Source organism: Microtus ochrogaster, chromosome 2 (genome assembly GCF_000317375.1).
Source record: "Microtus ochrogaster isolate Prairie Vole_2 chromosome 2, MicOch1.0, whole genome shotgun sequence".
Taxonomy (NCBI): Eukaryota; Metazoa; Chordata; class Mammalia; order Rodentia; family Cricetidae; genus Microtus; species Microtus ochrogaster.
Genome location: NC_022010.1, coordinates 68,235,687 through 68,252,099, shown reverse-complemented (window position 1 = coordinate 68,252,099; position 16,413 = coordinate 68,235,687).

Below are 16,413 nucleotides of genomic sequence, written 5' to 3'. Positions count from 1 at the left end.
AAAAGTGACTCCGTGGATCTGGTGTGGTATCTGAGATGCTGGTCATGCGTGCCAGCCGCCTCCTGAGGTCTACTGTGTGCACTAGGGCCCTTTACCCCACAATCTCCTCGGTTGTGTGAGCTCTCACTGAAGCCTCTATGGAAACCCTCCAGGAGGTGCTGATGTCCAGCTGGTGAGGGCTCCCTGGCTGCTCCTGCTGAGAACACTGCGTAATAGCATTCAGACATTCAATAATGTACACCTGGGCATAGTGGTGCACGCCTTTAACCCCAGCACTTGGGAGGCAGAGGCAGGTAGATCTCTGTGAGTTCAAGGTCAGCCTGGTAAACAAAGAAGAGTTCCCTGACAGCCAGGACTGTTGCACAAAGAAACTCTTGAAAAACAAAACAACAACAACAATAAAAACTCAAATGTCTGGTCAACCTCATGAGTGCAAAGGCTAAGTCGCACCTTGAAGCTACCATCACCAATAGAACTCCTGGTGACAGATTTTTGCCTTTAGTTTAATCTGTAGCTGTGGTGATTTGAAAGAAAGTGGCCCCCATAGCCCCATAGGAAGTGACATTATTAGGAGTAAGTGGCCTTATGGAGTAGGTGTGGCCTTGTGGGAGGCAGGAAACAGTTCTGATGCCTGTCTTATGGTTCTGTGCTGAGCATAGAGCTGTCCCCAAACAGGAACAAAGCCAGGCTGCCTTCCAAGGCCCCTCAGTGTAGTGGGGGTGGCAGGGAGGGCAGAACAGCAACTGGAATGGTGGACTTTGTCCCCGGTGGAGGGAGGGGGCAGGGTGGTGACATGGGGGCCTGCAAAGAGAGCTGCTCAGACAGAACTCTTAGCGACCTGTGCAGCAGCGTGCCTGCATTGCACGCCACCGTGCTTCCCACGTCTCTAACGGACAAAGCTCTGAACTCTAAGCCAGCCACGATGAACTGTTTTCCCTGAGAGTTGCTGTGGCCATGGTGTCTCTTCGGAGCGATAGAAACCCGGACACTGACTGCAGCATCCAGGGTGACCTTTCTCCCACTGTGGAATCCAAATAAGCAGAATCACAAAGCAAACACTGGGCTCTTCCCACACGCTCCCTTTCTGCGGATTGGATGACGGAGACACAGATGTGCAAGGCTGTCACCAGAATCTTGGAAAGTGACGACTCTATCTAGCTTGTCTAAACTCAAGAGCCACCCGAAGTGACACTTATCTGTCCACACAGCCCACCTCCCTCCGCACAGAAGCCCTGTGCTGCCTCCGTGTCGGCCGCTCTTGACCCCTCCAAGGAAGTCCCTTCAGAGCCGGTCTTTAGCATCCAAGTGAATGCTAGTTGTTTGTGTTAAGCAAACACTCCATCTCTTTATAAGCTTTTTCTCATGGACAAAATTGTGTTTCTCTTGGCCAGGAGCACCGAGGGAAAGGCTGGAGCCTCCCGTTCCTCAGAGGCTCCCTGGGAACTTGAGACCAGTAATGACCGCCTGTGCCTCCCTGTGCACAAAGCCTCACCGCCGAAGGAACCTAGCCAAAGCCTTGCGCTGAAAAGACTTAAATGCAGACAAGCACGTCGGAATTGGAAATAGGTCCCCGTTCATTCACTTGTCTGTTTTTCCCCTCATCTCAGATCGACCATCTCTCCATGACCACCTTGAAGTCTCCTGACTGAATACAGCTCTCTTTGCAGACCCCCATGTCACCACCCTGCCCCTCCCTCCACTGGGGACAAAGTCCGCCATTTCAGTTGCTGTTCTGCCCCACCTGCCACCCCCATTACACCGAGGGGCCCTTGGAAGGCAGCCTAGCTCTTGTTCCTGTTTGGGGACAGCTCTATGCTCAGCACAGAACCATAAGACGGGCGTCAGAACTGTTTCCTGCCTCCCGCACTGTACAGAAGTACCAGGCCAATTGTGAGCCACTGGAGCCTCATGCAGGAAAGGACACCCTACAAAAATCCCTCCCAGAGAGAATGAAACACTGAGACCAGGAAGAGTTAGGCCTCTCCCTGCTGGGAGTGAATCTTACTTTCATTTGGTTCCTGCCTTTGATTTGTAGGCACAGAGGTCCTCAGGGAATCCACTAGATCCGCAGTGTTCTGAGGAAGACGAGGTGAAATATAAACAGGATGAACCACTTTTCAGCCAGGATGGGGGATGCTAGGCTCAAAGCAGAGCCATGCATATAAAACTTGAGCTCCACCCCTGAGCCACGTCCCCAGGCCCCACCGCAATGACAATAAGTTCACGCATGTGTGTGACCATCACTACCAACCATCCATCTCCGGAACTCTCGAGTCTAAGTTCACACGAAGCTTCTCCTCTCGGCCCCCCAGCTCCCAACCACTGCCCTTTCTGTCTCTATGAACAAGACGACCCAGGAATCTCAGTGAGTCAAGATTCACCCAGGTTGTACTGTGCGTCAGATTTCCTTCCCTCTGAAGGTTGGGCAATATTCCATTGCATAGGGGACTGAGTTTGTTTGTCCATTTAAAGAGGAACTTGGGTCACTGCCATTTTGTGACTGTTCTGAATGACTCTGGGAACGGAGGGCAGGCACCTGCCAGTGTCCCTAATACTGTTCAGGGAGTCTCCTGGCCAGACCTACCATGGAGAGTCCCACGCATTCCTGTGGGTTCACTAAAGACATCGATTTCTGAATATCTCACCCACAGCAGCCACAGGGAAAGTTCCAGAACTCTCTGGAGGATGCTCTGGGGTCCAAGACACTAGAAAAATGTGGAGTCCTCTCCTATAAGCAAGCACACAGCGTGATATCGGAGAAGTCTGTGCTCTGTCTTCATAACCATGACAAATCCCTGATGTAAACAAGAGAAGGACAGAAAGATTCATCTGGTTCCCAGCTCCAGTCTATCATGGTGGAAGGGCATGGCAAAGTGAAGCTCTCCCTTGGCGAAGCCAGGAGGCAGAGGGAGAGAACGCCTCAGAGGGCTTGATTTTTCCATACCCTGTTAGTGCCGTCCCAATGCCTAGCCTACGGGACAGTGCTGCCTGTGTTCAGTCAGGGCGGGCTTTTCCCACAGGCAAGATAACCCCTCCTGGAAATATCAGCCTGACACACCTGGCGGGATGCTGGACCAACTATCTGTGAGCGACTCAGCCCAGCTGTGCTGACAATCAGGACTGTTACAGAGGCAGAAGACACGGTATCCAGCCACATCTGACTGTTCAAGAGAAGACAACCCTGTCCTTTCCTGAAAGTCAGTATCTTCAGGATCTGAACAGGGCATAGCAGTTTTTCCTAGAAACTGAAACAAGCTCTGGACAGTGCAAATGCAGATCAGAACTCGTGTGTGTGTGTGTGTGTGTTCATGCATGCACCGCACATGGGGAAAGGACCTAAGGTATACTTACTATAGATCAATCTCCAGTGATATTGATCTGTAACTTCCTGGTCCCAATGTTGTAAGGCCTCCAGACCAGCCTGGGCCTCCAGCTGTCCCTCCAAGTACCCCAGATCCCAGGCTTGAACTTGACGCTCCTCTATCTAGATGAGTCATACCCACCCATGGAGCAGAGCTAGTATGGGGGGTTACATGTTCCTGGAACAGATCTGATTTGAGAATCTGAAAACCAGGTAGTGCCAAGTGATCAACTGTCCATCCATAGCTGTTGCCTAAGAATAAAGGAACAGCTACAGTAGGCAGCGGAGTATAAGACGTAAGAATTCTAGCCTAGTTGAGGGTCCATGCAAACACTTCTAAGGCCCATCCTGGATTGGTCCTGGGGAAGTGAGACCTGAGCATCTCCCTGGTGCTTAGTAGCCCCCTAGACAAGGCAGTGAGGAGCTAAGCAGCAGGGTATCCCTAGGGCAAGTGGCAGGCATGCTGCCCCTCTGCCCCTGGGAAGCAGAGACACTTCTGGGATGGTGAAGTTAATGAGAACACCGGTGGTATGGGACCTGTTGATGACTGAGCTGAGACTTGGGGAATCCGGCTCCCAGAGAAGCTATATCCTGGTGTTGGTGAAGATTGGTGGTAACAGTTATGGTGGAAGCCACAGCAGGGTAGATGCAGTTACTAGCCAGGAACAAGCAGGCAAATGCAAGAAGCTGTTACACCTGACACTCCTCCCCACCGCCTCCTGCTTTCTGTCTTCCAAGAACTCCGAGCTCTGCCGGAATGGTGGTTTAGAAGTCCTTATTCCCAGCCAACCCAGCCACTCTCCCCACCAATTACCACCCAAGCTTCCAGAAACTCTCCTCCTGCCCACAGCTCTGGGCTGAATTTCCCGGCAGAGTCTACCTGTGGGATCTGAAAGAATGCTTGTCAGGCCTTGTCCCTGCAAGCTAGTGTTGAGGCTAGTCCGCAGAACTGCTGTGTGGCAGGACCGCTGTCTGGCAGCTAGCCCGAGAGCCAGCCAGGTGAACTATGCAAAGACTCAGGCGCGGTGTGGCTCATCACTTAAACAGACCAGCTCTGTCATCCCCATGAGATGACTTGTTCGTTAGCAAGTGTGAATAATGCCTAAATTTACCAAGAAATGTTCCCCTAAAGCCCACTGAGGTGTGGATGGCAAGCCATAAGTAGTCTTGTCTGCAGAGGCGGGATTAGGCAAGCGCCTACAGTGCCGTGGAGTGCCTTGCTTCATTCCCTGGAATCATAGCCAACTCCCTTTGCCCAATGCTGGCCCAGAAAACCCTGAGGATAAACACTGGTACAACCACACACACACACACACACACACACACACACACACACACACGTATGGATTGCTAGAAAATGTTCAGAGGGTGAATGGCACACAGTGTGTCAGCCACTCAGGATCTGCAGGGCAGCCCGGCGGACTAGAAATATCCATGCAAGCTCCAAATCCTAAAATGCCTACAATGTGGCTTTGTATAGAAAGGGGTCACTGACCCCTGTGGTTGCCTAACAGAGAACAAAATTTTCTGCCCCCTGATTTCCCACAGCAGCAAGAAGGGTATCTGCCCCCCACTTGGGTCTTCAAGGACTTCCCACAAAGTAGCCTCCTCACTGCTGCCAGAGAAGGTACCAGAACTTTCTGAAAACTCTAGGCAGTGTCCACTTAGCCATCATCCTAAAGTTTCCACACGTCTGCATGGGGTGTGACCTTGCATCTATCTCTCCCTGTGTGTCAGCCACAAGAGAACTTAAGGAAAGGAACGTTCAGCATGGGGGACTTTTCTTGGGGGATTCCAAGACCCTGGGGAGCCAGTCACATGAGCTGCAGGTACTGGACACTGTGGCCAGGACACGGTTCACTCCTTGTCTTGATTATTTTTCTGTGGCTGTGATGAGACACTAGCACCAAGACAATTTAGAAATGAAAGAGTTTGTCTGGGAATTACGGCTTCAGAGGGTTACAGTCCATGAGCTTCATGGGGGGAGCTTACAGCCAGCAGGCAGGCATAGCCATAGAGCAGTAGCCAAGAGCTCGCATGTTGACTGACAACCATAAGGCAGACATAGACCTGAGAATTCACAGACATGGCGAGTCCTGTGAATCTTCAAAACGCACCCCAAGTCACACCCCTCCTCCCACAAGGACACACCTCCTAATCCTTCACAAACAGTTCTACTGGTTGGAGCCAGTATTCCAACATATGGGTCTGTGAAAGCCTTTCTCCTTCAAACCACCACACCAAGGCCAGTGTCTCTCATCTTCAGACACCCAAGCCCCCACCACCACCATGAGGGGACGAGGCCTGGTGGTCACTGGGACTTTGTGACCAGAGACCTCAGGAGCCAGTTGTCTTTCCAGAACACTGTGAATCCCTAGAGACAGGAGCCAGAATCCACACAAAGGGCCATTCTGATGTCACCTCCCCCACGCCAGAAGGGGCTTGGCACTTAAGGCTGACAAATCCGTAGTCAGGGCAAGCCAGAAACAGAAGTCCCGTGGAGAACGTCAGTGATGTTCTGACACAGCTGTCAGTGGGTATGAGTCAGCATTCTGAAGCCCTGCTGTGGCAGAGTTCCCTTGACTTGAGGGCAGATCTCTGAAGGGGAGGCTAGCTTCCCAAGAGCTGAAAACCGTTGACTTCCCAAGTTCACACATGGGCCTTGCACCTCTAGGCAGACAACAGACATGTTACCTCGGGGTAACAAGAAGATCACATTCAAGTCATTCCAGTCTCCCCACCAGGAGAACTTTCTAGAGTTTCACATATGCAAAGCCACAAGACTACATATCAGCTTGCTACTGTCTCCTCCAAAGCTTCCCCCAAGGGACTCTAACAAATCACAGGCTGTCGAGAGCAAAATTATTCCACAACCCTCTCCCAAGGGAAAACCAGACAGCTCTTGCTTTTCTAAGAAACTCCTATCCCAGGAGTTAAAGTGGACCTGGAGAGCTTTCTCATCAAAATGACTCAAGACAATGACAGCTTCCAGACTAGAATTTCTGCGGCAGAAATGAGGATTCACCACTCGGGAACCTGTCCATCGCTTTGGCTGCTTTCTTCATAGGCTTCCAGTAAGTTTTGGTTGTTTGGTTTTTGGGTTTTTTTTTTTTTTTTTTAGAAAATAGCTCAGTGTGTTTTTCATGGGGAGTTGGCATTATAGAAACTTCCTGGACAAAAATTACTTCAAAGGCTCCTGTCTGTAAGATACACACACACACACACACACACACACACACACACACACACACACACACACCATACATGTGCCTGAGGACTTAGCAGAAGAAACAGGAAAAAACTCAGAAGACAAAAATATTTTCTTCTTTCTCTGGCACCTACGTGGGCCTTTACCCTCTCCCAGCACACATAAATGACTGGCTTTTATTAATAAGTTATGATTATATGCTAGAGAAATACAAATCTACAGCTAATAGACAGCTAACAAGTAATTGAGAGGTCGTTGCAAGTAGAGGCTCCTGACGGTCAAGTTGGGGATGGTGCACAGAGGGCCTGGACATGCCTTTACGTGGTGATACCTGGTCAGTTCAGAGGCGTGATGACCAGTTCAGAGAGTCTTCACCCGTTCCTTGTGGTCTCGATGAGAATGATGACTGGCTGGTCCCCAAAGTCATTCAACAAGCACCTACCTGCAAGTTCCACCATGTGCGACGTTCGAAACCCAGCATGTCAACAAACAGATACATGGGTAAAACCTTCAGCGGGCTCTCTTTCAACCATAGGGTCATCTGTCTGTTTGGAGCCAGGTAGAAAGAGAGCGTGCACATGTGTGCAGTACATAAAACAGCACGGGATACCACAGTGTTCCCGGGATGCACGGGAAAATGCCATCCACCCTCCGACTCCACACCCTAAATGTTTCCATTTCTTTACCTGATGCTTCTGGAAAGCACCCTGAGAAAAAGCAACCGAAGGTGCTAAGGGTCTATCTCAACTCACAAGGTGCGGTCCATCATGATGAGGACATCAAGGCAGCTGCTCACATAGAAGAGAGCATGTTAGTGCCTCCCACACTTCCTCCATTCACACAGCCCAGAGTCCCCAGCCCAGGGAAGGTCCTATTGACAAATAAAATGGATCTTCCCACCTCGTTAATGTCATCAAGACAACCCAAGCAAGGCATGCCCAGAGGTCCATCTTCCAGATGATTCTAGATTCAAGTTGACAACCTCACCATTGCCCTAAATTGGCCAAAGTACCATGCAGGGAGTTTGAGGAGGAACTGTGTAACTTCAAATCAGTTTGTTCTTCTGTAGCAGAAGAGAGGTGCCCCATACAGTGTGTTTATGGAGCATGCATCCCTCCTGAGGCCAGTGTTTAAGGAGGACCTGAGACCTTCCCTTCCACAGCCTGGCTTCTGCCCATCACCCCCCTTCAGGCTGCAGGTTCTCCTCTCTGCTTGAGGGTACTTCTCATTCATCCCCTGATTTCTCAGCTCCAACAACACCTACTGCCCAATCTCATATTTAATTTTTCCTATCCTTTTATTCTCTTTCCTTCTTTCTGTCTCAACATTTTCTCCTTTCCCATATTCCTTTTTGAAATTTACCACACTCACTTTCAAAGTCTTGTCAGTACATTGGGTTCCAGGCTCCAGTGGGCAGTAAATAGGGTGGAGAAGGGTGGATATAAAAGAGGAAGTGGAGGTTGTCTGTGGAAGATCACAAGGTCAAGGCCAGCCTGGGCTAACTGGGAGAAAAGAAGGGAGGGACAGAGAAGGAAGTAAAAAAAAAAAAAGACTACGTTCAGCCACGAGCATAAGGACGGAAAGATGGGTTCATGCAAACTTCCTGAATTCTAACCACACTGGTATGAGATAATGCGGGAAACCACTGACTGATCTCAAGGGCAGGAACATGAATAACACCAAGCTAAAAGGGAGGTACCAGCAAGGCAGGCTTCTGCATGCTCAGGTCAGAACCCATCTCCAGTTTCCAGAGCCCACCTGTCCTTGTGAAGCCTCCCCTTCTTCTGTGCAACACAACAAAGACATGGCAGCATGGGCTGGCACGTGAGAGGACTGTTCACACATGCGCGCGTAGGCATGAGCGCTTGCTTGCATGTCTGACCTGAAAATCTCGACCTCCCTGTCTCAACCTCAAGGCTGGCCTTACAGATGTTCCCCTCTCCCCAAATCTGAGCCCCGCGTCCGCCTGCACACCTGCCAGGACACATTGCTCTCTCACAGGCCCAAGCAACCAAGGGCTGCGACCTCTGCAACAGAGCCAGAAGAGTCCTTTCCCTGTTAAGTCAGCTGTCACTGGTGTTCTGACATGGTAACTGGAGGATGACAAGTCAGAGGAGCCTGGAACCCTAACTTCTCCCCTGCCCCTGTTCCTGCAGCTCCCACCACCGCTGGACTGCTCGTAAGCGAGAAGTCAGTTCTTCTGTACTGAGTGTCTGAAGCACTGAGTTATTAGTTCTGTGCTGATGAACTCAGTGTCTGCTTCTAGGAGTGCTTCCTATTGGCAGAAGACATACCCAGGACCCCCAGTGGGGTCCTGAAGCTTGGGTAGTACTGCATAGTATATGCACTGCTTTTATTTTCTGAACATACCTATGACAAAATTTAATTCAGAAATTAGGCAGGAGATGTTAACAGGACCAGGGCTGGAGAGATGTCTCAGGCATTACGAGCACTGGTTACTCTTCCAGAGAACTCAGGTTTGATTCCTGCCACCCACATGGCAGCTCACAACGGTCAATAATTCTGATCCCAGGAGACCTGGCTTCCTCTTCTGTCCTCCGTAGGCACCAGCACACACATGATACACATACATTCATGTGAGGAAAAACATTTACATAAATAAGTCTAAACAAAGCAAAGTGTTATGGTATGGAGAGATGGCTTGGGAGTCAAGAATGCTTACTGCTTGTCAGGGGCTGTGCTGTGCCTCTCCTGGACCCTGACAACGGCTTTATTTATTTATTTATTTATTTATTTATTTATTTATTATGTATGCAATATTCTGTCTGTGTGTATGCCTTCAGGCCAGAAGAGGGCACCAGACCCCGTTACAGATGGTTGTGAGCTGGGAATTGAACTCAGGACCTTTGGAAGAGCAGGCAATGCTCTTAACCTCTGAGCCATCTCTCCAGCCCCCTGACAAAGGCTCTTACAGAGGACTTAGGACCCAGCACCCACATGGTGACTCGCAGTCTGTAACTCCAGCTCCAGGGGCTCCCTAGTCCTCTTCTGGTCTCAGCAGGCACTGCACACACATGGTTCTCACACAGACATGCAGGAAAACACACACATAAAATAGATTTTAAAAAGGAAGCTAATGCTGAAAAATCAAGGGCTGTTCTGAGTTATAGAAATGCTTCTCCCTTCAATACCTGCTTATACTATGGGTCTCATCAACCTCAACATGTTTGTTTGTCTGTTTTTTACCTTCTAAATCAAAATTCTCCATTCCACTTAAAGGCATCTTCAGCTTGGCGTCTGGAATCGCCAGAGGTGCTGCTCTCGTGTGAGTCTGATACTGCATGGAATAAGGCTTTCCCTAAACACAGGCCCATGGCACACTGTGCATACCCATCAAGAAGGTGACCACTGGGAGGGTAGCACACACTGCATGGATACCATGAGGCAGAAAGAGAATGACTCTGAACCCTGGCACACCAAACGGTGACACAGGATTTCATCACCCAGCTCAGAGTAGCACATGTCTTACAACATATGGCTTGCTCATTTCTGGAATTTTCCATTTCATATTTTACACTGCTGCTGAGATTGGATAGCTGGCATTACAGAAAGGGAAACCAGGATTAAGGCGGGACTATTGTGTAGAGAGAGGAATGGGCGAGGAGAGAAGGGAGGAGGGAAAAGGAGAGAAGAAAAAGAAAGAGCACACTGAGCTACCCAGAGAGGACAGGACAGAGCCTTTTTCTGTCACACCCAGTTGTCACCCTGCAAGCACTATAGGCTCTTCTCAGATATTAAGAAACAACCAGATTTGAGTTTTGCAATTGCTGCTATTTTTAGCACATTTCTATAGTTCCAGAGCTTCTGAAGTTGTGTGAGCGGCCACTGTAGACGGTGGGAAAACAGCATCAGGTGCTGTTTGGTGCTATTTGGTGCAAATGCAAGCTCCACAGAAAAGCCCAGCAAGTCGGGGTCCTGGAAACCTTGTTTGGGGTCCTGTGGTTTAGGGAGCCTGGGCACACTCCTTCAGATATGACAGAACAGCCTCCTTCCTAGTGGTCCATGACGACCCAGAGGAGGCAGCTCCCATCTCAAGGATGGCAAGCAGCTTCCTAGTCCTTTAATTCTGTGGCCTAAGACAACTTTGTAAAGTTTTGTTTGTTTGTTTATGTGTTTGTTTATGTATGTTTATTTTATGTGCTTGGTTTTCTGCCTGCTTGTATGTCTGTGTACCATATGCATGCAGTGCCTACACAAAGCAGAAGAGGGCATAGGCTCTTCTAGGACTAAAGTTAGGGATGCTTGTGAGATACCATGTGAGTGCTGGGACTCAAACATGGGTCCCATGGGGGAGCAGTTGGTCCTCTTAACAGCTGAACCATGTCTTAACACAGAGACATGTCTCCAGCGCCCAAGACACTTTGAATGAGTGGGGAAGGGACCACCAATGCATGGTCCTTTTCTGACCTGAAGTGCTCAAGCGACATCTAAAGCTACATTAATAAAATGCAGCCTGGCCAAACTTCAGGGTGAAGTTCAGTGGTGGAGGTTGTGTCCTATGTCTGGCATCACAGAAAAAAAGAGAAGAGTGAGGAAAAGAAGGGGAGGAAAGAAGGGGAGAAAAAGGAGAGGGGGAGAGAGAAAGGAGGAGGCGGGAGGGAGATATCAGCAGGTGTCACATGACCCCCACCCCCAGTACAAAGGTTCTGACCATCTGTCTTACACACTGACTGGGTTCTGCGGCTATGGAACATTCTTCAGTGACTCTGTTCTGTCTTGTTCCTAACATTATCAGGAGAGGGCCAAAGGCCACTGTCCTGACATATGGATGCAGAAACTGAGGTTTAGGGAGCCGGAGGGTCCTGCTGAAGGTTGTAGACACTGTACCATTTCTAAAAGTACCTCATTTGACTGGGTTTTGTTAGTCAAATTGTTTGTATCCTTCTGCAGAGTTCTGAATTTTTATTCAGACATGACCAGTGTCAGTCTGTAAAGACTGTATTATTTCTAAAAGTGTCTCACTCTTGGCCCTATTATCAAACCATGTTTTTTTTTAGATTTATTTATTTATGTATACAGTATCTTGCCTGTAGGCCAGAAAAGGGCACCAGATCTCATTATAGGTGGCTGTGAGCCACCATGTGGTTGCTGAGAATTGGACTCAGGACCTCTGGAAGAGCAGTCAGTGCTCTTAACCATTGAGCCATCTCTCCAGCCCTCAAACCATGTTTTTAAGGAGAAAATATGGAGGACAAAACTAATCCCCAGAATCAAATATAATAATGTAGGAGAAAAATCATATAAGTCTTGCATAACCTCATACATGGTATAAGTAAGAAGGCTATTCAAACCCTGGATGGTTGTCTGTCATCTTGCCCTTTTAAACTATAAATTTATAATTTATATTTTTGATTTTTAAATCTTACCTGTGGTTGAGTTAGCTGGAGTAGGTGCAATAACTGTTACCTGCCAGTAGGTGTCGCTGCACACATGGCTGGTTTGAACCTGAATTTAGCGTCAAATACAGAAAGATATGCCTAATTTAAAAACAGTTATTTAGTATAAATCACAGATTGTGTGCTCCGTTGAGGTCCATGACTGTTTGGCAGTCACACAAGACAGTCGGCCGAGGGAGGCAGGTGCCTCCTGCTTGGGATAGAGGCCGCGTTGTCCATGGTGGCGGTAGCAGCACTTGGCGTAAGCTCCTCAGCCATTTCCACCTTGCCCTCCCACATCTCTCTGCCCACCTTGGACCCAGAAGTCAGCCCGTAGCAGCAACTCAGGGCTGGGAATTCTATACCCAAAATGAACAGCATGGAGCCTGATTGCAGCTGGTCAGAGCCACTGGAGACTCTAGCCCCACGTTGGGTGCCAACTGTAGAAATTAGCTCAATTTGGAAAATAACCAGGCTAGCTAAAAGATAAAACAATTATATTTTTATTTATTATAAGGGGAAAACTCACAAAACAGGAACAAGAAGTCCAAGCTCAGCTGTGCCCTGTGGAAATCACACAGAGAGAGTGCACCTGGGGGATGCACCTGTTTTACTAGGTTCCACCTCTTAAAGATGATTGGTTAACAAAGATTCCCTCATCATCGTATCATTTAGGAAACAAGGCAACTACCCATGGCTACTGGGGACGTGCTGGAAGAAATCACAGGTCTACCTCAGTAAGCTCTGGCTTGCCAAGAAGGTGTCGTTAGAAAATCATTAAGAATACCAACTGTGAGCCAGGTGGTGGTGGTGCACATCTTTAATCCCAGCACTCGGGAGGCAGAGGCAGGCAGATCTCTGTGAGTTTGAGGCCAACCTTGTCTACAGAGTGAGTTACAGGAAAGTCAGGACTATTTACACAGAGAAATCCTGTCTCAAAAAAAAAAACAAAACCAAAAAATCCCAAAAAAACAAAAAGAATAATAACTATGATAGATTAATGTTCTTTTGACCCCATGTGCTTAAAGAGTTCACTGATTAAGATTGGAACCAGGGTACTCTCTGAAACTGATTTAAATACCGTGAATATTTTTTAGATTTATTTCATGTGTATGAGTGTTTCGCCTGCATGCATGTATGTGCACCATATGCATTTAGTACCTGTGAAGGGCCGAAGAGGGAGCCGGATTACCTGGAACTGGAGTCACATATGGTTGTGAGCTACCATGTAGGTACTGGGAATTGAACCGGAGTCCTCTACAAGAGCAAGAAGTGCACTTAACCCCTGAGCTATCTCTCCAGACTCCAGTTTAAAGGCATTGTCTACGCTCTGTCTTTACAACGATAACCATGGGGTGACCAAAATTGAGTGGAGAAACTGATTCCAATTAACAAGCAAAAATGAATGACACCATGACTCTGGATGGATTAAGGAATCAAGTCCACATGATCACAGGGAAGCAGACCATTCCTGTGGAAGGCATGATCAGTGACAGCATCTTCATGTTCCCCAACATTTGAACTTGAATCTGCCCAAACCGCTAGCTCTCACACATTCCAAACATACAGATAAGTTAAGTGACATCCAAACATGCTAGAGACATCATGGGGGCATCAGTAACCATGTCAGAAGCCCATTTCTTCTACCCCATGTACAGAAAACCACAGAGCAACTACATTGGCTTCCTCAATTAAAAAAAAATGAGATGGAAGTCAGTCTAAAAGAATGAATCAAATTTGTTTGGATTCCAATATAAACTCTTGAAAACTAAAATTCATATGATAACCTGGGAAACATAAACACTGGCAAAATATTCCGATATTTGAAGTATTATTTTTGCATGAGAAAATGGTTTGTGATTATGTTTAAGATTTTTGTCTTTCTTATCTTTCAGTTCATGCATACTAAAACATCTAGAGACAAAATCTGATTCCTGTAAACTGCTTCAAAGTTTCTGGAAGGAAGCAAGGCTCAGAAGAGAAGCAGCAGGCAGACCGGGTGATGACGGAGCTAGCTGGGTGGTCAGTGTGCTAAGTCCATGATCTTTAACTTGTACATGTTTTCATCTTTCCATAAGAAATGTGGTTTTTTTAAAAAAAATCATGCTTTTAAATACTTTTCAGTGACTTGGGAAGTGTTTATGATTAAAAACAATAAATAGGAGGAGAAATGGGAGAAATGTCATTGACTAGGATGCTCCTGTCAGTGTGACTCAGGCGAAGTCCTTCCTTCCTCCACTGGGGTCCCCCAGCTTTCTACAGTTGGCATTATTCTATCTTAGACAACTCAGAGTCATAAAGTGTTTGCTAACAGAGGGACGTGAGTTAAGATTCCCAGCCCCCTCATGAAAAGCAGACCTAACACATATTTGTAGCCTCAGTTCTGGAGACACAAGCAGGGCAGAGACAGGAGCATCAGCAGAGCTCACAGGCAGACCAGCATAGCCAATCAGTGAGCAGCAGTTTCAGTGAGAGGTTGATCTCAAAGGTAAGATGGTGAATGAGAAAGACAAACATCTGATCTGTGGCCTTCAGATGTGTGTTCACACACTCACACACACTTACACACACAAACACACACACACGAGTGGGCGAACTGCAAGGCCATTTGAAATAATGCTTTTGAGCCTTGAACAAGCATGGGGGTAACACTCCCCATTGCACCCTAACACTTCAAACTCAGCTACAGCCTGAGACAAGTGTGCCCCCCCATTGTTATCATGAGACCCACGTTATGCTGTGGAAGTTTTACTTTAGCAATGCAAAGGCCAATAACTACATACATGTGACTCCCCAGGTGCCCAAAGGAACGGAGATTGGCAAAGGATCATTAGTAGGTGCTTATTCTAGAAGTTTCTGTGCTAGAAATAGCTCGTGCATGTCCTTCTTTGGCTTTGGTGAAAAATATCATCTGAAAGTTTCTACACACTCGAGAATGCTGACATGACCCTTTAGCACATTGACTGTGCAGGGTATTTCCTCAGGTACCCCGAGTCCCACCATTGCCAACAAGCAGGGAATGTACCCAACAGGGAGCTTCTGAATCATCATGTCATTCAGTACCTACTTATGAGAGTTTCTTCTAAATCACAACCTCACAAAAGTAGTGAGTATAAAGATATAGGCAAGTTTTATGTTACACAAAGTTCCAGAAAGTTCTAGAAGGGTTGGAGACGCAAATGCTCCCTCTAAGCCATTCATTCTCTGCAAATTTCTGGCTGGATCTTTTTCTCCATCTCTAAGACGACTTCTTGGTTTTGTTCTGTTTTGCTTCTCCTCTTTTGCCTGAGGACGAGCTGATCTTTAGTAAAATCTTAATTGGGGAATTTCTTGGATTTCCTGCTTGGCGATTTTCACCCAACATCTCCGTATCACATCTGCACATGTGCGGCCCCTGTGGTATTTCATTCCTCTGCTCCCCGGGGTTCTCAGATGTCTTCTGGTCACTGCAAACCACCCTCTGGGGCCGGGAGATCCGGTTTATTGATGGGTAAATAGAGACCCCAAGAGGACTTGCCAAAAAATTGGCTGCCCTGCCTGTACGCTGACTCCAGCCAGAACTGGCCGTCCTTAGCGAAGGAACGCCCACATTCACAGCCTGCACAGCCTGTTCCTGAACCTAAGAAGGTCTCCTGTCAACACCTCCTGTACCCAACACCCTCCTCCTCTTCTCTCCTTCCTCTCCTATTTCTCCTTCCTTCTTCTCCCCTATCCCCCATTCCCCTCCCCACCCTCTTCTCTCTTCTTTCACATCTTACTTTTATTCATTATTTATTATTGTTCATTTGTTTCTTTTACAATGTCACACACATATACAATGTCACACACGTATACAATGTCACACATGTATACAACTCACACACGTATACAACGTCACACACGTATACAACGTCACACATGTATACAACATATATGTATATAATGATGTCACGTGTATATGGTATCACGTGTATATAATGTCACACATGTATATAATGTATTCCGATCATATTCATAGCCCTTATTACCTACTTCTTGTGATTCAATTTTCCTTTCTTTAGTCACTTTCCAGGCATGTGGGAGCACATGCATGCACATACATGCTCACATGTGTGAGAGAGTATGTATATGTGAATGAGTTTAACTAGGATGGTTTATATGAGCATGGCGGAGGGGTGATTTCCCAGATCTCCATTTCTCAACCACAGATACATCTTCTGGGACCACAGCTACCCCAGGAATTCAAGGAAATATGTCATTTATAATATGTCAACCTGGTTCAAATAACTTTTATAAGATGAAGTTTTTATTTGCAGGGAAAAACCAAAACTGTGAAACAAACAGAAAGGTGGAACGGCATTTTGCGGGGGACAAAGTCCATGTTTTCTCATTTGTGAGTCCTAAGCTATTTAGGTAGAGAAGTCACACATGCACAGACAACACGAAAGTACAACCAAAACTGCCTGGGG